The sequence below is a fragment of the Schistocerca gregaria genome, chromosome 2 (assembly GCF_023897955.1).
Source record: "Schistocerca gregaria isolate iqSchGreg1 chromosome 2, iqSchGreg1.2, whole genome shotgun sequence".
NCBI lineage: Eukaryota > Metazoa > Arthropoda > Insecta > Orthoptera > Acrididae > Schistocerca > Schistocerca gregaria.
The window spans coordinates 984,742,688-984,764,839 of record NC_064921.1 but is presented as its reverse complement, the minus strand read 5'-3'; the positions used below and the strand labels follow the sequence as shown (position 1 = coordinate 984,764,839).

At 46.0% G+C, this 22,152-nt stretch overlaps 1 protein-coding gene across 1 annotated transcript in view; it reads left to right on the top strand.

Moving 5' to 3' along the window:
* The first annotated feature begins 1,217 nt into the window (after positions 1-1,217).
* LOC126335464 (serpin B6-like) overlaps positions 1,218-22,152 on the top strand; it is a 147,086-nt gene continuing 126,151 nt past the window's right edge. The window contains exon 1 of the mRNA XM_049998775.1: positions 1,218-1,432. The gene's annotated coding sequence lies outside the window, so the exon portion shown is untranslated. The remainder of the gene's footprint in view (positions 1,433-22,152) is intronic.

Genomic DNA, 22,152 nt, shown 5'->3' with positions numbered 1-22,152 from the left:
ATAAATGAACATTACACGAAATTACACAATACAGATGAAACAAATGGAACTTTTTTCATTTTCCACGAATCCATTACGGTTTCGTGTGGCGCATAGAGAGAATAAAAGTCCGTCGACGTTCTGTATTTTTGTTCTTAGGTTTTATTTCCGACACTTATCGGAAATGGAATCTATAAGCCAAGATACTGACATTCAATTTAATTGCACTCATAAAGTATACTAGTTTCATTGTTACAAGTGTTAGAAAAGATCGGTCTATATCCAAGCCCTCAGCAACGAACAACAAAGTGTGTTTTTTTTCAGTTGTAACAATTGCTAAATGGCCGGCCAGAGAGGCCGTGCGGTTCTAGGCGCTACAGTCTGGAACCGAGCGACCGCTACGGTCGCAGGTTCGAATCCTACCTCGAGCATGGATGTGTGTGATGTCCTTAGGTTAGTTATATTTAGTTAGTTCTAAGTTCTAGGCGACTGATGACCTCAGAAGTTAAGTCGCATAGTGCTCAGAGCCATTTGAACCATCAATTGCTAAATGCCTCGTTTCTCATGTAGCCTATCTGTTGTATTAATCAATGTTTTACGCCACCACCACGTGTAGTATTTCTTTGCCGAATTTGAAATAAGTTTCTTATGCTTACAGATCACCTTTTACGCTACATACGTAGATAAGTTTATAACGTTTACAAGAAAGTCTTTTGTTTAATTAATTTTGCTTTACCATGATTTATTTCTTCAGTCAGCCATAAACGATGTTGCTGCGGATCTGAGAGCCTCTTTAACTTCTGCCACTGGCTAGAAATCGTATCTTAGCTAACTGCCTCTACTCGCAACTTATAACTTCTCTCATTTCTGTATTCTTTTCGTTAAGAATGGTTTAATAACGTTCAGCAGCTGCGAGATGCATGATTCATTTACGAAAATCCTCCGCCCCAGCTCTCAAACAAGAGAAAGCTACTACATTGCCCACAGCTTTCTCTCGGCTTTATTAACCATATGACCTCTAACCCCTCCCCCCCCCCTTTTCTATGCAAAACCGAGCGGGATCACGGAGAACATAAGAAAGCTCGGTGAACGTAAGATTAACAAATCACAACGTGGCGGCGTTATAGTGGTGGTGTGCAGTCGGTCGCAAAATGTGCAGGCTGCCACGATATTGGTCGGTCCGTCGGCCGATAAATTGGGGCGTGTGTAGGGCCTTTAAAACCCGTAAGAGCACTGTCAATGCGGTGCTATCACGCGAGATGATAGGCTACATATCCAGTCATGTTTAGACGTCTCTTTGACGACCGGCTGTGTAGGAAATACGTGACGGTGACATTAGCCCTCACTGCTGGGGGAAGTAGATTGCGGCCTTCTTAAGTACCTTGCCCAGGGCCGTAGCGGTTCAGTCGTTCGTCCCAAGTCGTCCGCCGTGTACTGTTGTCACCGACTGGCTGTAAGTAGTGTCTGCAGTACGCCGAGACATAACTCATATTTTTGATGCCGATTTCCGCCTTGTCACTATAAACCACCTCCACGTAACCTTGGAAGTGAGAGTGCGTTTTCCAGACGACCGATAGTTAGCTAAAGGTCAGAGCCAAGGCACGATACGCTGTGTTTACACGTAATTGCATTGCTGACAACCACAACTCGTAGTTGCAAATAATACTTACAAAGGGAAAACAAAAAACAACAGACGTCAATAATTTACAAGTATCGTAATCTCTGCGTGTTATGTATAACTCGGTTTTATTATCCTATCTGTTCTCACTTTTTCCTTTGACAACTGACAGTGACATCCGCAATTGCATACAAAAATAAGTCTCCTGAGTTAATGATTTTCCTGCAACAGTAGTTTAGGTAACATTTGTCGGATATCCAAATATGCTTACTCCTTATCCACGCAAACTCCAGGAAGGCATTTATTTCTTACTTAGTTACTTGGTGAATAACATCCATTCTTACTAGCAGGTATTGACTTAGTATAAACTTCATTATCTTTGCTTCATAACTACATTTCGTTTTGTCCTCAGTTGTAAGAAAAACGAATTGTATGTAAACTGCTGCTCGTACTGATTTACAAACGTACCTCAACATTATTCACTAAACTGCCTCATGGTCAGATGCTATCATTTGTGAATGTCAATCTGCCGCACAGAGTCTTTACTTGGACTAATAAATCCTGTAAGTTTCCTTTAATTTCCGTCTATGTTCACAAACTTTTTGTTAACAGATTACCGGTTTCGGTCTTTAATGACATCATCAGTTCTGTTTCATAAAAACAAAGTCCTAATGTACTGCAGCCTTAGTGACATCGCCAAATGTTAAATGCGGAATCAGCACCAGCATCGCATTTAACATTTGACGATGTCACTATGGCTGCAGTACATTATGACTTTTCTTTTATGAAACAGATCTGATGATGGTCATTAAAGACCGAAACTGGTAATCTGTTAACAAAAAGTTTGTGACCATAGACGTAAATTAAAGGAAACTTATTACCTATACGGGTCACTGTTTTTTTTCGCGATGAAGTCGCAGCTTGTGAAGCTAATAAATCCTTTTCTTTCGTAGCCTTCATAATTGTGTGGCTAATTTCGAAAGTGCTTAGTATATAGGGTGAAAACTATTAAAATAAACAACTTGATCCTAGGTGTTTCCTGAAGAGCTGTAACACTGCTTGCAAGTAGTATCTTACATACCAGCTGGAGTGCATCACACCTATCAATAGACTTATCGTCATTAGAAGACGTCCAACCACTCCACTCCATTTTAACGATGTATGACCGGCCCAAGTTTTCACTGTAGACGAAATATGTAACTTCGACAGATTATAATATACGCTCGAACATGGGTACACAGCTGGGACTGCACAACAAAGTAAAAGAGTGTGTTAATCCAAGCAATAACAATCAGTGTGGCAGATCGTCAGTCAGATTTTTTCTGTTGAAACCTAATTAAATAAAAATAGTTTGATTAACAGCACTTTAGCGGCTTTTGTGTCAGAGGTCTGAAGTGCAATCGTTTTGTCTAGTTGACTCATAAGCTCATAAGAGTATGTGTGTAGGCTAATATGGGGGCATCTTTATGGGATTGATAGGAGAGAGTGATTAGGGGGGTGGGGTGGGGTGGAGAGGGGTTGGCGAGTCCCGTTGCTGCCTCTCAGCCACTTGTAGCAGGTAGTCCCAAAGGAGCAACCGAGATAATATAACAGTCCATACCATCAATGTGTCACGTGTCCTCAATCCACCAGACAATGCTCAGGAGCTAGGACACTGCCCCACCACTTTTGTGCAACGTCTGATGATGAGGAATTTTATTTCCAACATCTCTCCTCTGCTTCCCGTCTAAATCCTGTAGAGGATTTACCCCCAGTACGATTCGAATGAGCTACATAAGATCTGAGCACCACTGCGCTAGCTGCTGCAGCCTCTAGAACATATTAAGCAAGAACGTTTCCTGTGTGTTTATGATCCCTCAGTTTTGCAAGAGTATTGGCAGTAACCTACGACTACTTCACGTTAGTAGACTTGTACTTTTGTTATGTTACCTCTCATCTACAGTCTGTTATAGGCACTATCTCACAACAAATTATGTGATAGGTTGTCTGTTGTCACATATTTTGACCATTACAATCTCCTGTTATCCATGTATTAACATCTTTAACTACATCTTGATTAGGCGATGGTCAATAGCATGTACAAATTTTAAAAAATGCATAACACTGTCTATAATATTTTATTTTGCTACCGGTTTCGGTTCTGAGCCATCATCAACGGCAGCTGCACAACATGCAAATGTGGACAATGTGACAATGCTAAACGAAATAAGAAAAACAGAAAAACGTTAAATCCGTCAAAATACTGAAGAAAATAATCACAGACGTATCACATGTCAAACGTACTTTAACATACAGTAAGTAACCACGGGAAACGATATTTGCCAAGATAATATAAAATCAGAAATTGTAGCAAGATAGAAATATGATGCCACATTGACACAAGGACAACAAGTAACGTACAGCAATACAAGTCCAAAAACATCAAAGTCAAAGCTGACGATCTCGACTGAATCTAAGGAACTTACCATAAAATAATTATGTGATAATAACATTACAAAACTGAAGTACTAACAGTTCTACACTTGACTGAGATTACATTTTAAGCATCAATAAAATAAAATATAAAGCGGCAGATAAGCAAGACAGATGAACATAATAATATACAATGTTTTACAGTTTATTCAAAAACTGAAAGAATGACTATTACGTTTTATTGTTTTTTTATGTAATCTCCGTCAAGTGTAGAACTGTTAATACTTCAATTTTGTATTGTGATTATCACGTAATTATTCAATGGTAGCTCTTTGGATTCGATAAGACTGTCATCTTTGACACTGAAGTTCTTTGACTTATATTGCTGTAAATTACTTGCCCTTGTGTCAATGTGCCACAATATTTTTATCTTGCTGCAGTTTTTGATTTTATATTATCTTGGCAATAATGGTTTCTTGTGGTAACTTTTGTTAAAGCACGTATGACGTGCTACAACTGTGAAAATTTTCGTGAGTATTTTTATCGAGTTAACGTTTTTCTGTTTTGCTTATTTCGTTTAGTATCGTCACTTTGTCCACTTTTGTATATTGTACAGCTGCCGTTGTTGGTTCAGGAACGGATCCGGTTGCAAAATAAAATAATATTATTACAGACAGCTCAGTGATATGTATTTTTAAAAATCTTTAATTACCCTGATCAGATTTAGGCCTCCAGATGTTGCGACTGAAGTTACGAGAATCGGACGTCGGCTTTCACGCATGACTTAATGATGCAGCGTTTGACGTCATACGTGCGCCAAGAAAAACAGAACACGGAAAATATTTGTGTCCATTTCTTTCATAGAATGTAGATTGTAGTGAAAGTTTGATGTTTTTAATGTCGCCGATAAAACTATACTAGGGAGTGCCCACGCTATAATCTCGATGTGTATGTTGCTAACGCTTGTCGCAAATGGCCATGCCGTTATCGTAACGGAACAAATGATTTGTGTAACCAGTGACGTAACGATAATTTCTTTTCCACTGCGGGAGGAATCTTTAAATATTTAACAGAAAAAATGTTCGAACATACTAGGTTCTAGTGAATTTTCGAAGAAAAACTTGGACTGTAATGGGAAATACACACAAACAAGTAACAAGTAATTTATGCTTCTACAGCATTTTGACGTTTCTAATGTCCATTTCTATACCACAGGACTCTTGAAGCAATTAACAGAAAATAAACGAAACTATCAGCTGAGCAGCCAGCATAAACCTCCAGCCAACCCAAACGTCAGTCTGTTACCTCAACAAAGTTCGCACATTCGTTGGCTTAGCCAACTCGCAGGCGAACTGTCTTCTTCCAACTTAACATATCGGAATAACTGGAAAAAAATTTAACGTTACTACTATTAGTTGCTTTCAATCAGTAATGCTTTATTGATGACAATCTGCGGTAAGATGTGCCGCTTTCAAGTCGACGGAAAATACATAATAAAATACCTTAGAGAGATAGCTTAACATGTAAAACGTCATACTCAAAACAGCTTATGGTGCTAATATGAATTTCTTTAAATATATTAGTTGTATAACAGAAAGATCAATACGCGACAAAAGCATAATGTGGCATGTAGAGCGACCTCAGAATGCGATTATTTCGAATGTTAGCAGCAAAGAGGCGTACCTGGTTAACGTCCTTTCATTGACCACTACGTACTACCCTCCCTCTCGCTGCCTCCAACTTGACACGTCGGCACACCGTCAAGTCTGGTCTATCGATCACATGAACAGCACTTGGACGGCCCTTTGTGAAGTTCAGGTCGTTAAACCGATGTCTGCATTAGGTCTAAAGGCGTGGGTCGATGAAGCTAACAAACGTGATTTCATTAGAATAACTATAATTCCTGTCATAGTGCTATCATTGCACTCCTACACGTACAATTCGCGTAAATACCCCCCTGCGGGTTCGGGGGTACGAATAGGCCCGCGGTATTCCTGCCTGTCGTAAGAGGCGACTAAAAGGAGTCTTCAAAGTTTCGGCCTTATGTGATGGTCCCCACTTGGGTTTGACCTGCCATTTTCAAAATTTCCGTTGTTAGTGCGTGCCATTTGGGGAAGGACGCCTTACGTGGTGTTTTTCTATTGGTCCATCGTGCACCTCCATATTGCATGCTATCTATTGTCATGTGGAGGATTTACACCCCATGTCTTCTGGGTTGCCTCCTCGTCTTGTGCGCAATCCCCTTCTTAGCGCCCACGGCAATTGTGGACCCTTTCAACACCTAAAATCCAGCACGGTAGCCAGTCCGTTGTGGTGGGGTCGTCATGTACCCTCTTGGTGGTAGCCCCCTGACCACGCAGGGATCGTACTACAGATGCCAGAGCTGTTTCCTCCCCATGCATGCCAAGGAGTATGTGCCCATCTTGTCTGGGGCACGGGGACTCCGGGCAATGGGATATCGGCCAGGTACCCGTTGCTTTGGCTGGGTGGCGCCCTTGGGGAGAGCCCTCGTTCGGAGTAGGTGGCATCTGGGCGGATGTGGCGCAATGAAGCGCAATAAATCTCACCAAGCTGGTGGTCGCACTGCCACCAGCGTCTCTAAGCGAGGCAAAATTGAATTCGATGCTGCACAATATGATCCTCAGTCGTTCCCCTCGTTGGCTGCGCCATGGGAGGGACGCAGATATAGTGCCAAGCAGGAGCCTTATGTACCACAATACCTTGTCTGCAGCAGGACTGATGGTGACTCCTTTCTTTCGACAAAGCCTATGTTTTTTGTGGAACACCTGGAGGATAAGTTTGGGGAAGTGGCGGGTTTGTCTAAAATGAGGAATGGGTCCATCCTCCTCAAGACGGCCTCCCCAGCCCAGTCACGGGCGTTGCTCTTGTGTGATAAGCTGGGAGACGTCCCTGTTACCGTCACTCCCCACAGTAGCTTAAATATGGTCCAGGGGATTATTTACCATCGCGACCTCTTGTTACAGTCCGATGACGAGCTGAGAGCTGACTTGGAACGACGTGGTGTGCATTTTGTCCGTCGTGTGCACAGAGGACCCAAGACCAACAGGGTGGCCACCGGTGCCTTTATCTTGGCCTTCGAGGGTGCTGTATTGCCTGAGAAGGTCAAGGTAATGGTTTACCGTTGTGACGTCAAGCCATACGTCCCTCCCCCGATGCGGTGCTTCCAGTGCTGGAAGTTTGGGCATATGTCCTCCCGTTGCCCATCCAGTGCCACATGTCGAGATTGCGGACGCCCCTCTCATCCCGATTCTCCATGTGCGCCTCCGCCTGTCTGTGTCAACTGTGGGGAACACCACTCTCCATGCTCGCCGGACTGTCCCGTTCTTCATAAGGAGCGGAAGATTATGGAATTTAAGACCCTGGACCGGCTTACTTATTGCGAGGCAAAACTGAAATTTGAAAGGTTGCATCCTGTCCCTCTTCAAACTTCTTATGCTGCAGCTACGTTATCGTCGCCCTCGCGGGCGGCAGTTGTCGCCTCCTCTGTGCCGCCTTCAGTTGGCCCTCGGGGCCGTCCATCTCTGTCTGCCCCCCTTGTGTCTGGGGGCAAGCCTTCCTCTGTTGCCCCCTTAGCAGTTGGGGGCAAACCCCCTTCTGTCACTCCCCCCGCACATGCTTCAGGAGTGACATCTGCTCCAAAACCAGGGGGCTCGATCCCTCCCCCTCCCCCTCCCCCTTCTCTGCCGGCGTCATCTCCGCCGGCGTCGTCTCTGCTGGCTCCTCTCTCGCGGAAGGGGTCCCTTGGGGCCCTCCCTTCTTCCGTTTCTTCTGCTACCCCGCCGGATGTCAGCCAGTGGCTGAAGGTTCATCCACCTGCTGGTCGTAGGGCTTCTGCGTCGTCGTCAGCCTCCGACGCTCCTTCAGAGAAACTCTCCCAGCCCTCTAAGCCAAAGGACAGACGCGAGAAGAAGGACCGGAACGTGTCCAAGAAGAAGGACGCTCCGGCAGTTTCAGTACCGCCTGCTGTCAATAGCTCTGGCTCTGGGGATGCGGTGGAGATCCTCGCCTCTGCCGCAGATCTCGCCCTCACGGAACCCTCGGGGACCTCTCCTATGGACACAGCTGACTCTCGCTCGGTGGCGGCCGTTGACTCTGCGGCGCCGTCTGCCTCTTAGTCGTCTTCACGCCCTCCCAGTCCCTTCCTGCTTCCATTCTCCAGTGGAATTGCGGCGGTTATTTCCGCCACCTGCCTGAGCTCCGGATGCTTTTGAGTGTTTCCCCTGTTCTGTGCATTGCTCTTCAGGAAACTTGGTTTCCAGCAATGCGGACCCCTGCCCTTCGCGGTTATCGGGGATACTATAAGAACCGCGCTGACTGTCAACGAGCTTCAGGTGGAGTTTGCCTCTTTGTTCACCACTCTGTCTGTAGCTCACCAGTACCCCTTCTGACGCCTTTAGAGGCAGTCGCTGTCAGGACTGAGCTCTCGCCGGCTATTACTGTTTGCTCTGTTTACATTCCTCCGTATGGGCAACTCCCCCGACATGTCTTGGCTGCGCTGCTGGCTCAACTCCCGCCGCCATTGCTGCTTCTGGGCGATTTCAATGCCCACAACCCTCTATGGGGTGGGACTGTCTCCGATGACCGTGGTCGCGCTGTGGAGCATGTGTTGGCTCAGCTCGACCTTAGCCTCTTGAACACCGGTGCTCCCACGCATTTCAGTGTGGCCCATGGCTCGTTCTCGGCCATCGATCTCTCTCTTTGCAGCCCTGGACTTGTCCCATCCCTTCACTGGAGAGTGCATCCTGACCTGTGTGGTAGTGACCATTTTCCCATCTATTTGTCACTGCCCCAGTGTCATTCTTCTGGGCGCCTGCCCCGCTGGGCTCTCAACAGGGCTGACTGGCCGGCTTTTACTTCCGCTGCCACCATTGCTTCTCTCCCACAGGGTGACATTGACGAGGTGGTCCGTGTCTTGACCTCGTCAATTATTTCTGCGGCCGAGACTGCCATCCCTCGCTCTTCTGGACTCCCTCGGAGGAAGTCTGTCCCCTGGTGGTCGCCGGAGATTGCTGAGGCTATTCGCGACCGTAGGCGGGCTCTCCAGCGTCATAAGCGGCACCCGTCTCTGGAGACCCTCATCGCCTTTAAGAAGCTCCGTGCCTTGGCCCGTCGTCTTATTGCACGGCGTAAGCAGGAATGCTGGGAGAGGTACATTTCATCCTTGGGCTCCCGTGTCTCCCCGTCGCTCGTGTGGTCCCGCATCCGGCGGATTTATGGATACCAGACCCCTATGGGTGTCCCTGGAATCTCCCTGGACGGCGCTGTCTGCACGGACACCGCCACCATTGCTGACCACCTTGCCACGCACTTTGCTACGAGCTCTGCGACTGCAACTTACCCTCCTGCCTTTCGCTCTCTAAAGGAGCGCGCCGAGCGGACGCCGTTATCGTTCCACACACGTCGTTCTGAAAAATACAATGCTCCTTTCAGCGAGAGGGAATTCCTCGCTGCCCTCGCCAATTGCCCTGATACAGCGCCAGGACCGGACTGCATCCACGCGCAGATGCTGAAGCATCTCTCCAGGGACTGCCAGAGACACATCCTCACCATCTTTAACCGCATTTGGAGCGAGGGCGTGTTCCCGTCGCAATGGCGAGAGGGTGTTATCGTTCCCATCTTGAAGCCCGGTGCGGACCCTCTGGCGGTGGACGGCTATCGCCACATTACACTAACCAACGTTTTGTGCAAATTGCTCGAACGTATGGTGGGGCGGCGTTTGTGTTGGGTCCTTGAGTCGCGCGGTCTCCTCGCTCCATCCCAGGGTGGCTTCCGTCAGGGCCGGTCTGCTGCGGACAATTTGGTGCGGCTGGAATCTGCTATCCGTACGGCCTTTTCCCGCCGTCAGCATCTCGTTGCTGTATTTTTTGATCTGCGGAAGGCATATGACACAACATGGAGGCATCACATCCTTGCTACGTTGCGCGAGTGGGGTCTTCGTGGTCAGCTTCCAGCTTTTCTTCAAAACTTTTTATTGCGCCGCTCTTTCCGGGTGCAAGTCGGTGCCGCCTCTAGTTCATCTTATATACAGGAAAATGGGGCCCCGCAGGGCTCGGTATTGAGCGTTTCCTTATTTCTAGTGGCCATTAATGGTCTGGCTGCAGCTGTGGGGTCGTCGGTGTCTCCTTCTTTGTATGCCGACGACTTCTGCATCTCATTTAGCTCAACGACTACGGGAGTCGCCGAACGCAGGCTGCAAGCAGCCGTTCGCAAGGCGGCATCATGGGCTCTGACTCATGGATTTCAGTTCTCTGCGGCCAAGACTCGAGTTATGCACTTCTGCAGGCGTCGGACGGTCCACCCTCATCCGGAACTTTACCTCGACGGTCACCTACTTGAAGTGGTGGACACTAGCCGCTTCTTAGGACTCGTCTTTGATGCCCGGCTCACATGGGTTCCTCATATTACTCAACTGAAGCAAAAGTGCTGGCAGCACCTCAACGCCCTCCGCTGCCTGAGCCATGCGTCTTGGGGTGCAGATCGCAGCACGCTGTTGCGATTGTACAGAGCCCTTGTGCAGTCCAGGCTTGCTTATGGGAGCCTGGCCTATGGGTCTGCATCGCCCTCAGTGTTGACGTTGTTGGACCCCATACACCACTGTGGGGTTCGGCTTGCAACTGGTGCTTTCCGTACGAGCCCCGTGGATAGTCTGCTGGTGGAGGCCGGGGTTCCCCCGCTGCGGATTCGCCGCCACCGACTGCTCGCCGACTATGCTGTCCACGTGCATTGCTCACCGGGCCATCCCAATCATCGCCTGCTTTTCCCTGCCAGGGTCCTCCCTCTGCCCGACCGGCGACCTAGGTCTGGGCTTTCCATTGCTATCCGTGTCCAGTCCCTGCTGTCGGAACTGGGGTCGTTCCCTCTTCTACCGCCCTTCCGGGCCTGTGCACCCACGCCTCCCTGGTGTATGACCCGTCCGTCCATCCGCCTGGACTTGGCACGGGAACCCAAGGATTCGGTTCCGCATGTGGCCCTCCGTCACCGTTTTCTTGCGCTCGTCGCCTCGTTTTCAGGCTGTGAGCCTGTCTACACTGATGGTTCCCTGGTGGATGGTCGTCCTGCCTACGCTTTTGCCCACGCTGCCCATGTTGAACAACGCTCCTTGCCGGCTGGCTGCAGTATTTTTACTGCAGAGCTGGTGGCCATATTGCGCGCTCTTGAGCATATGCGTTCCTGCTCAGGTACGTCCATCGTCATCTGCAGTGACTCCCTGAGCAGCCTCCAGGCTATCGACCGCTGCTATACCTCTTCTCCTCTGGTATCCTTTATTCAGGAGTCTGTTTTTGCCATTACCCGCTCTGGTCGTTCGGTGGTCTTTGTTTGGACGCCAGGTCACGTTGGCATCCCGGGGAATGAACGTGTCGACAGGCTGGCCAAAGGGGCGATCGACGCCCCCACTTTGGCGATCGGCCTCCCGGCTCGTGATTTGCAGCTGGCGTTGCGCCGTAAGGTGCTTCAGATGTGGCGTGACGAGTGGCGTAGCCTGACTTCTCCGAATAAACTGCGGGCAGTCAAGGAGACGACCGATGTGTGGCAGTCCTCCCTGCGGGCTTCTCGCAGGGACTCTGTCATCCTGTGTCGGCTCCGCATCGGCCATACCTACCTGACGCACGGACATCTTTTGCGTCAGGAGGATCCCCCCCTGTGTCAGTGTGGGTCCCGGTTGACGGTCGCCCACATTTTGTTGGAGTGTCCCCGCCTGCGCATCCTCCGGCAGACTTTTAATCTCCCGGGCACGTTGCCTTTGGTTTTATGCGACGATGCCTCCATGGCTGACGACGTTTTAAATTTTATCCGTGGTAGTCCTTTTTATGGTTCCATTTAGGGGGGACCTGTCCCTTTCCCTTTCTGTGTATCTTGTCCTCGAGTGTCTCATTGGTTGCAGATTTTAATGTGTGTATTCGGATGGTTGACTCTTTCCCAATTTTTGTACCCATGGTCAGTCAACCAGTCTCCGACCCTCTTATTTTCTTCCGTTTCTTTCTGTCCAGTGTTCGTCTGTACTCTTCTTGTCTCTAGTGTTCGCTGACACATTGGTGTTCTTTCAGTGACTGGGGGGAGGGGCGTCTCCTCCCCCCTTGGGGTTTTACCTGTTCCGTAAATTTTGTTTCGCCGGTTTTTTGGAATGGGGGACTGATGACCTAAGCTGTTTAGTCCCCCTTAAACATCCCAACAACAACAACATCGCGTAAATATTCTCGACCCTTTATTGACGATTGAATTATGTGAGACGTACAACTGTATGCTGCTTGCAGATGTTTGAACGGAAATCAGAAATGGGAATGCTTCGAAGAATACAGAAGGCTCCGAAACAGAGTGAAGGAGAGTCAATCGGGCACGCTCGTTGCTTTCTGTGGAGCTGCATGACACAAGCGATTCTGTGGTCTGTAGCTTGGGTATTGGAAAGACAAAATACGAAGCTGTTTTGCAGGTCTCCGCTGACGAAATAAATGAGTTTTTTCCAGTATCACTCATTCCTAATGCTGTGAAATACTACCGTCGCCTAGAACCTCCACACTGCATAACTAACTAAGGCACCTTCCACCAAAGCACGTACAAGTACAATATGAAAAGCAGTAAAGACAATTCCCTCTGAAGCAACAGGCAACGACGGCATAACCATTACCACGATGAAGAATGTTGCAAACTTTTATTTTATCTGTATCAACATATATATTCAATTTTTGTCTTTTGGATGGTATATGGCTCTGAGCACTATGGGACTTAACTTCTGAGGTCATCAGTCCCAAGAACTTAGGACTACTTAAACCTAACTAATCTAAGGACATCACACACATCCACGCCCGAGGCAGGATTCGAAGCTGCGACCGTAGCGGTCGCGCGTTTCCAGACTGTAGCGCCTAGAACCGCTCGGCCACCCAGCCGGGGATGGATGGTATATATTCCACTCCATGGAAAATTATTGTTCGACCTGTCCCTAAGCTCAAAACCAATAATCCACCTTGTGATTATTGACCAATCAGCATATTGCCCACTCTATCCTGCGAATGTGCATATGGTGTGGATGACGAAGTGAAATGATAGTGTGACATTGTTGGCCGGGAGGCCTCATTCGGGAAGTTCGACCGCCGAGTTGCAAGTTTTATTTCAGTCGACGCCAGATTCAGCGACTTGGGTACCGGTATTGATCATGAAGCATGATGTGGACAACGCAACATCCAGTCTACTTTCACGGTATTTAAACACGTTACCACACAGCTAAGCTGGCGGACTGTGGATGACGAAACAAAATACCCGTCTCATCAACTCTCCGAGAATCAAAGTTCTAAAATGTTCATAAATTCTATTTCAGCTTGGAAGCCCACGTGCTACAGCACTAAAAGATTTACTCACACTTTACAGAGTACAGACACTTCAATGCGCCCCCGTAAATATGGTTGGGCTTACAAGTTTGGCTACGTTTCGCCTATGGGACGCCAACTCACACTCGTCGCAATGCACCCGATGTTCCACAAAAATATTTAACGTAACTGCAAGCAGTATCTGTTCCGCGAAAATCAGGTACGCACTTATGTACTTTTTAAAGTTTCACAAATTCGAGTTTATTTCCAATAAGAACATAGAAAAATCGAAAGTCACAGTTTACAATAAGTTAATTTCAGAACCTGACCGAGTTTCTTAAGATCCTGGAGGACGTTGAATAAACCAGGATTAATTGCGTGAGTTATCTTTAGAAAACCGTTAACGTTCCACAATATATTAAACTATAAATTCCAAAATGGCTACAAACCCAAACCTTATAAGTGCGGCTTGTATCACACGCAATCTAGAAAGTAACAATTTCATCAGATGGCGAAAAATGTTTATGTTCGAAAGCAGGAACTCTGAATAATTCACACATGTCCTAACACAGGCGAACGCAGTCTGACCGCCTCCAACGGCGTCCTACTCCGAACCTAGATTACCACCAAAATGCCGCTCTCCACCCAAGAAACCTCTGTCAGGCACCACTGAAGTCAGTTAAACTACTGCACTTTAAAATTGCTGAAATTCTGAATTTTTGAGCTTTTATACGCGTGTGATACATCAAATCACGTGGAGCCGGCCGGGTTGGCCGAGCGGTTCTAGGTCTGGAACAGCACGACCGCTACGGTCGCAGGTTCGAATCCTGCCTTGGGCATGGGTGTGTGTAATGTCCTTTGGTTAGTTAGTTTTAAATAGTTCTAAGTTCTAGGGGACTGATGACCTCAGACGTTAAGTCCCATAGTGCTCAGAGCCATTTGAACCATTTGAATGAAATCACGTGGAAATTTTACGAGAAATATTATTTGTTACCAGTTTTCTTTCACCCGCCATACTTTATTTATAAACAATAATTTCTATCGTTTTTCTCCATCTTCGGATTTATAAGTGTAAACATGAACAAGAGCTTACAGTACTGCAGCTACTTGTAATATTTATCTACACTACTGGTCATTAAAATTTGCTGCACCAAGAAGAAATGCAAATGATAAACGGGTATTCATTGGAAAAATATATTATACTAGAACTGACATGTGATTACATTTTCACGCAATTTGGGTGCGTAGATCCTGAGAAATCAGTAGACAGAACAACCACCTCTGGCGTAATAAAGGCCTTGATACCCGTGGTCATTGAGTCAAACAGAGCTTGGATGGCGTGTACAGGTACAGCTGGCCATGCAACTTCAACACGATACCACAGTTCATCAAGTGTAGTGACTGGTGTATTGTGACGAGCCAGTTGCTCGGCTACCATTGACCAGACGTTAACAGTTGGTGAGAGATCTGGAGAATGTGCTGGCCAGGGCAGCAGTCGAACATTTCCTGTATCCAGAAAGGCCCGTGCAGGACCTGCAACATGCGGTCCTACATTATCCTGTTGAAATGTAGGGTTTCGCAGGGATCCAATGAAGGGTAGAGCCACGAGTCGTAACACATCTGAAATGTAACGTCCACTGTTCAAAGTTCCGTCAATTCGAACAAGAGGTGACAGAGACGTGTAACCAATGGCACCCCCTACCATGACGCCGGGTGATACGCCAGTATGGCGATGACGAATACACGCATCCAGTGTGCGTTCACCGCGATGTCGGCAAACACGGATGCGACCATCATGATGCTGTAAACAGAACATAGATTCATCCGAAAAAATGACGTTTTGCCATTCATGCACCCAGGTTCGTCGTTGAGTACAGCACCGCAGGCGCTCCTGTCTGTGAAGCAGCGACAACGGTAACCGCAGCCATGCTTTCTGAGCTGATAGTCCATGCTGCTGCAAACGTCGTCGAACTGTTCGTGGAGATGGTTGTTGTCTTGAGATGTGGCTGCACGATCCGTTACAGCTATGCGGATAAGATACCTGTCATCTCGGTTGCTAGTGATACGAGGCCGTTGGGATCGAACACGGCGTTGTGTATTACCCCCCTGAACCCACCGATTCCATATTCTGCTAACACTCATTGGATCTCGACCAACGCGAGCAGCAATGCCGCGATGCGATAAACCGCAATCGCGATAGGCTACAGTCCGACCTTTATCAAAGTCGGAAACATGATGGTACACATTTCTCCTCCTTACATGAGGCATCCCAACAACGTTACACCAGGCAAAGCCGGTCAACTGCTGTTTGTGTATGAGAAATCGGTTGGAAACTTTCTTCATGTCAGCATGTTGTAGGTGTCGCCACCGGCGCCAACCTTGTGTGAATGCTCTGAAAATCTAATCATTGCATATCGCAGCATCTTCTTGCTGTTGGCCAAATTTCGCATCAGTAGCACGTCACCTTCGTGGTGCAGCAATTTCAATGGCCAGTAGTGTATCTATATAGTAAAAAAATAAAGCAATTTATAATTGCTCGAAATCCACCTTTTTGGCGTCTCATTTAAGTATTGTAACAATTTCAGTGAATCGACTATGACAGTCCGATACTGTTACATGTATCCGTAGGCACCTCGTTTGTTGCACACGCGTAATGCATTGCCGAGATATTTATTTGTACAGTTCAGGAATTACTTATAACGTTAATTTGCAATAACTTATAATACAATCCGGACACTGAAGGCGCGTCTTCATGCACGTAATAGTCCATCTCTTCCGCTTCAGATGAGCCCAGTGGCTCTTCAGTGACATATGTGACTCAATCTTTTTTAATTTTGGGATAAGCTTTAGTTTTGCACTGGACGTGAAAAGCAGCCGTGAAAAATGAGCACCCATAGTACTATCCAACGGACGGATTTTCCCGGTCACGCGGTCATTTTTAACGGCCGGTGGAAGTCCAGAGACACTGTGGAGCACAGTGGCGTGATACAATACTAAACTCTTGGAATACTGTGAATATTGTTCACGACCAAATTACCCCAATGAAGTCGCTTGCTCGCGTCCGTCCGTATATCAAGGCTAATCTTAGGAACTGGTGCGGGGATTTTGACAGTTTATTAGATACACTGATTTACTAGGAATGCTTTTGTATATAATTTATAAATATTTTGTACAAACTATCTGAACTATGGCGAATTAAAGCTAAGTTATGAAAACGACGCCATTGCACCTGGCAAACAGACGCCGTAACTCAAGAGAGCAGTAGTGCATCGAAACGCAACAAGTGGGATCTAATTGGCACCTGCTGTGGTGGTTTAGCGGTAATGTGGGGCTGAAAACCGAAATTTAGTGGAATCGAATTCAGGGTGGGCCACTTTCTTCCACTCTGCCTTTCGACCTTACTTTCACTTTTGAATGATGTGAACATGCATTTTTTCGAAATGTGACAAGCTGAGCTTGCCAATTTATGCTTGTTTCAGATGAGGAATACCAGTTCGCACTCTTAACTCACTGCAAATTCTTAGAACAACGGGTAGTGAGTTACTCAAGTATCGTAATATTATATGATCAATAACGAAAGTTGTAAGGTGGCGTGGTCTCCTGACATTCATTTCTTACATATTTCACCCTCACAATCGAATCCTGCACATCAAGACACTTCATTCGATCCAAACGCGATAAGGTAGAGTCAATTTAGTATGAAATCATGTAAGTGATATGGAAATCTAATAAGTAAATCGCAAGTGCACACCGAGGCTGAAATAGTCTAAGCTGGCGTACACAACATGACGGTGACAGGAATTTTCGTTCTGAAGAGGTAACCAGCCAGCTGGGAGGCCCGTCCCTTCAGAGGGGTAAGTCAACATACCTACTTCGGCCAGAGTGACCGCCCAGAGACAGGACAGCTTTTGCCAGAGTGAAGGGATAACGACCCCCGTGTTCAACTTAAAAGCAAATTCCGCTACGTTGTGTAGGAGCACCCAGAAGAAGCATTTTTTGACAGATCGACTGTGTAGTTGCGGACTTCTCACAGGAGGACAGCATACGCCTAACAGAGATGCTACATATTTCCACATTGGTCGAGTTAATCGAAAGGTCATTATCCCGTTTAAAAGAGCAACGCTGATTGGCGGAATATTTCTGACACAAAGAGCCAGAGGAGTGAGGGAAGATATCGAAGGATGTACCCTTGCAATTTTTCCAGAAAAAGGGGCCATTCTGTTGTCGCTCTTGGAGTGGGAACACGTAACGATAGCGAGTGCGCTCTTATGTGTACGCAAAGAGCGAGGAACAAAGTCTCTCCTTAGCACTTCACTGGGAGAGCACCTCTGTTGTTAGCAAATCTGAGTGATACACTATATTGAGTCGCCCGCAATTGAGCGTTGTTCACTGTGTTGACCACCACACTTATTGTGCGGTGTGAACACGGACAGAGTACTAGGTAAACACCTGCGAGCGAATATTGAGTGGCATCGCGGTGGACTGGTTATCTGACCGGTGTACCACGTCAATAGTTAGACTAGGGGCGGATAGGTGTCCTTGACTTCATCAAGGCGCAGGGAGAGTTTGACTGGCGAAGGTCAGTCCAGATAGAAAGAGACAGTTGTCAGCAGCAAGCGACGCAGGTAGCAGTCATCACAGCTCACAGTATTGTGTGCTACAGCGTATGCGAGCCCCATCTGTCCTCCATAACAGTACATTCCATTACATTTCTCATGCGACAGCCTTGACCATACCTAGAAAAGTTATTCAAGTTGTGTAGGCACGGCTTTCAGCCATTCTGCCGAGTAAATAACATTCTTAAACAAGAGGGACAAAAGAACGTTTCCATACTTTGTAAAATAGTAACATTCCTATCCATAAGAGGCAACCTACTGTTCCGAAAAGAGCCCGGAAATTTATTAACTTATAAGAAAAAGTTTCACTTGATTTCTCAGAATTTTTTTGCAATAAAAAATATTTTTCATTCGTTTAATGTTTTATTAGACTAACTAGCAATACTCCAGTACCCAAGTATGCCACTAGTTACGTAAGAATATAGAATATTTTTGTGTCTTTTCCTTACAGCGGACGACTCCAGAAGATATTTTTTGTTGAATGTTTTTCAAGCAGTTCTTGTTAGTACATTAGGAGCGTCTGTCTAACTGCTGTAGTAGTGTGAGGTGGAAATTGTTTCTTGCAGGAGCCAAAGGGTACTTGTTGGATCAATCCACTGTGCAACTTGACAAAATAAACCCCACACACTCACAAAGGATAGGCTGTGATTTGACTTGCAATTTCAAATAATCACATATTTTAAGCAGTAGTTCCCTAGCAATCGTTTGAGAACAGTTGCATAGCGAAAATCATTCGCATACAAAATCCAGGGTGAACATTAATAAAACCGATAAACTGCAGGTACGGATTTTTGACTGCAAATGGAGGGAAAAAGATCCTATGAATGTGACGTGCCATGTGTTCTTTGTGTGTTGCTGGTTGCGAGATTGATGCAGCGTATTGTAAGCAGCAGAATGGTCCGTCGGGAACAAGCCGAGACGGTGTGTATGGCCAAGCAGATGGAAACGGTCGGCAGGCAGCACGACTATACCAAAACAAGTACCCTCACAAACACAAAAAAAAACACATCACATAACCTTTCAAGCCCTTTTTGGGCATTTGTGTGGTCATGGGCCCTTCCAGACAGACGAACGTGTAGGGAAGCGGCGGACTGTGGGGACACCAGATTTGGATGACTGGGTTCTACATCGGTGACGCTATTCGGAGAGTGCGGCAGCCCATGGCACGACGCGTTAGCATTCCATGCCATGGAGGCAACTTTCAACATTTGTTGTGGCGTGGATACGATGCAGCTGTGTACTGCGTTGCGGTACGATTTGTCCTTGCACGCACACCGCTCATTTCCAGACGTATATTCCGCGCAGTTTCTCGCTTTTATTAATGTTCACCCCCATAGGTGGAGTTATATTTTTTTATGCTACAAGTAAAACATTTGCCGAAAAAAATACTTCTGAAAATTTGCTACGTTTAGAGAAGTTCTTTCAGCCAGCGCAGCCCTCTATGAATAAAACAGAGATGCAGACACGATTGTTTGCGTAGCACAGTGAAAGTGAATAAGAGTGCTATTGAAACCTTCCAGTCTCCTCTATATCTCTTTTGTTACGCAACCTTCCCTTTTACAATAACCTGTGAAACCTTCCCTTAGGATTTCTACCTCTTGCTTAATAATAACAAATGAAATCTTCCCTTTGAAACTAAGTCTCTTTCTCAGTCTTCGCATACAAATTTCAATGTTGTTTATTAAAAGTTATTTTCTGATTGTTGCGACGAAACATAGAATGTGTCGTCGTCGTGGCTCTCACTCGTTACCTGCAGTAACCCAGAATTGTTCGTTACCTTTTTTAATTACTGGATCGCCATCTGACAGCTACATCGAACTGCGACATGAATATACTTATTCTGTTTTACTATACACTATTAGTTGCTGGTGGGCTGTCATAATAAGTGGCTGTATTTATTACCAAAGCTGACGTTATTCTTTAATAGAAAAGCTGACGTTATTTTTTAATTAATTTGACTGAAATTACGTAATCCATAATTAAACTTGTTCTTGACAACAATAAAATTTTGCAAATTTTTACGTTGATGTTTTTGAGATGGATTATAATCAGAATTCAGTATTGCTGGCAAAAATTAATTATATTCTGAAAACGATTCTTCAAATATTTACCGTTGGTAATGAAATGATTTTACAAAAGTTCAAATGGGACTTACTTTTTACAATAATCTTACAACTAGCATTGCGCAAACATACCTTCAGTAGCCTTGAGTTTCTCAAAAAAAAAAAAAAATCAATAATATTAGTTCCTCATATGATAATAGTTAACTGATGTCTCTGTACATGCCGGCCGTGGTGGCCTAGCGGTTCTGGGCGTAACAGTCTGGAACCGCGCGGCCGCTAGGTCGCAGGTTCAAATCCTGTCTCAGGCATGGATGTGTGTGATGTCCGTAGGTTAGTTAGGTTTAAGTAGTTCTAGGTTCTAGGGGACTAATGACCACAGCAGTTGAGTCCCATACTGCTCAGAGCCATTTTTGGCATGACGTCTAGGGGACTGATGACCTCAGATGATAAGTCCCATAGTGCTCAGAGCCATTGGAACCATTTCTGTACATCCGTTTCTAATCTCTTGCAAATCATATCTGGTGGCTGTCAGGCACACCGCTCCTCTCAACATCTCCCTTCAGACCTGCTGCCGACTCGCTTCCCTTCTCGCTTACTACTGACTTCCTACTAACGCTAAGGTGCTGTCTCTGCTGCCAACAATGTTTTTTGGTGCAGACAATCCCTGATACCATTACAAAATGTATCAATACGCGGTCTTTACCGCTCTTTTCTTAAGATGTATCCATACGCGGTCTCTCCCGCCCTTTTTAAAAATTATATCAATGTGCGGTCTTTCCTGCCAACAATACTTTGGTGCAGACATTCACTGCTACCACAATTATTTCCAACATGACAAATATTAATTATTACTACTCAATCCTATTAATAAAACATAAACATCTTTCATAAATTGTGGTTTGACAATAGAAATGTACACGTACAAAACTTCGCAGGTGGATTGCTGTAACACGAGTTCAACACGTACATCATGCGTGCTTTTCTTATTTTTTTCTTTTATTTGTGTCACTTCAGTTAGCCTCAGATTCATACTGATTCACGCGGTCACACTTACACCCACGATTCGCATACAATTTTACATGTTACTTACATCATTATGTCCTCACATCGCTGCCATGAGTTCTTCCTCCAAACACCGATTCAATAAGGAATACACAGCATTCATGCCTCCAGACAACTTTCTTGCCGTGCGCTGTTAACATCGAGTGATATATATGAAAGTGATGATATTCGGGCCGGCTGCTGTGGCCAAGCGGTTGTAGGCGCTTCAGTCTGGAACCGCGCTGCTGCTACGGTCGCAGGTTCGAATCCTGCCTCGGGCATGGATGTGTGTGATGTCCTAAGGTTACTTAGGTTTAAGTAATTCTAGGGGACTGATGACCTTAGATGTTAAGTCCGATAGTGCTTAGAGCCATTGGAACCATCTGACGATATATGGTGACCTGCAAACAAAGTGTGATATGCCATACAAGTCCTCTGGCCATAAATACCTAGTTTCAACTCACGTGACGTATATCAGTCCGCCTCTCGTGAAAGCCATAGCATAAATACTGCATTAATAAAGGTAACTGACGCTCTGAAATATACCGTGGGCAACAGTACAGACATGATATTATGGAGAATCTAGATATCAGTAATTCATCTGATACTGTCAGTTCTGACGTACTGCTCACAAAATAGCAATAGCAAAATTTTCAGAAAGTGCGCTGAAGTGGTTTGAAAGCTATTTGAAAAACAGGCAGTAATTTGTTATCTGTGGGACTAAAGTCATCCTGGAAACGTCTGCCAAGGCCAACTTCTTTCTTTTGTGTCGGTGATACCTCATCGATCCTGCATTGTATAGGTTTCTGTACTAACAACCTAAAGCTGTACCCCCAAGCAAACTTAGTAACCTGTCAGAAGTTATTAAGTTCATAATTGCGCGTAAAAGTGACTCTTCTTGGCGGTATTACCGGCCGCGCTGGCCTCGCGGTTCTAGATGCTCAGTCCGGAACCGCACGACTGCTACGGTCGCAGGTTCGAATCCTGCCTCGGGCATGGGTGTGTGTGATGTCCTTAGGTTAGTTAGGTTTAAGTAGTTCTAAGTTCTAGGGGACTGATGACCGCAGATGTTAAGTCTCATAGTGTTCAGAGCCATTTGAACC